We start from the raw sequence: 1,289 nt of genomic DNA, 5'->3' as shown, positions 1-1,289 counted from the left end.
TGAGGGCAAACTTTTTCGGAGTGAGAGTTGTGAACTCTTGGAACAATCTACCAGAAATTGTTGTGACGGCACCGAGTGTGAGCTCTTTCAAGACCAGACTTGACCAACACGAGCAGGTTCAGGTTACATTCAGGAGCCGGTGCATGCCCAATACTTGCTAACAGTGCGTAACAGAGACGTGACCGATCACCCAAGTAGCTAACTAGCCGATCAGTGGTGAAGAGGATAAAAGTAAACAATGCCAAGCAACACAGCACCCACTTCAGTCTTTTTGCTGAATTTTTTAAATAGTAATAGTTCCACAAATCTTCGTAGCATCGGTGGTTCAGTGGTAGAATTCTCGCCTGCCACGCGGGAGGCCCGGGTTCGATTCCCGGCCGATGCATTCTTTTTGTTATAGATGGAATAATGAAAATACAGTACTTCCGGAATGAAGTAACGCCATCAAAACCCTTCATGTTAGACTCAGTCGACGGAATGCCATTCCGTCGATTGAGCCTAAAATAAGGGTGTGTTACAAACTTACAGTTCTGCATGTTGGGAAAGTTTACTGTACAGGGTAAAGATGCAGGAATGTTCTATACCAATCTACTGTAAAACCATACGATTTCATTAATGAAACTCGAAAGTTGAACTCACTCATCCCCCCCAGGTATAGCGTTAGGGTGTTTGATCATGTCATTTCCTGACACGTGATATAAAGAGGTTAATCTCGTAATAATTCACCAACGTTGTCCACGTTCCATTCACCAAGTTCAGGCTGGGAAGACGCAAAACAAAAGCCAGTAATCTGCACAAAACGCAATTGCCTATGGTGGATACAGCGATTTATGGTTATTTGGGCACCGTTTCATCTTATTCTTGTGTTATATTAGTTCTTGCTTCTATATACTATGAGGGCTGTAAATGCCAATTATTTATGAGGGCTGCTACTGCCACCCTTCATGAGGGCCGGTGTGCCAGTAACAATTCCTTTTACTCTTATATATCACCATTGGTAGCGTGACGATAGGAGGCTCGTGGGTAGGTGTAATGATAGTATCAAGCAATAGGGAAGAAATAACGGTAAATACTGTAGGTAAATAATATACACAATTATACAAATACAAAGTTTATTTAAACATGAATATGAAATTAGAAGAAAGAATTGGTTTGTACTAACAGACGAAATCTATTACTAGGCCCTCAGGCTCAACATACTCACACCATTACTGGGTGGACATATTCAATACCCTTCCAACCCTACTGGGTGGACATACTCAATAGCACAACTAGGATAGTCACTTAGC

General features: G+C 41.9%; 1 non-coding gene across 1 annotated transcript; it reads left to right on the top strand.

Moving 5' to 3' along the window:
* Positions 1-314: 314 nt before the first annotated feature.
* On the top strand, positions 315-385 carry Trnag-gcc. Its single transcript has one exon. It is a non-coding gene; the product is annotated as a tRNA-Gly (tRNA).
* The last annotated feature ends 904 nt before the right edge of the window (positions 386-1,289 follow it).

This window comes from Homarus americanus, unplaced genomic scaffold (assembly GCF_018991925.1).
Source record: "Homarus americanus isolate GMGI-L3 unplaced genomic scaffold, GMGI_Hamer_2.0 scaffold11553, whole genome shotgun sequence".
NCBI classification, from domain to species: domain Eukaryota; kingdom Metazoa; phylum Arthropoda; class Malacostraca; order Decapoda; family Nephropidae; genus Homarus; species Homarus americanus.
Note: the sequence above shows the minus strand (reverse complement) of the source record. Positions and strands in the feature narration are given on the sequence as shown.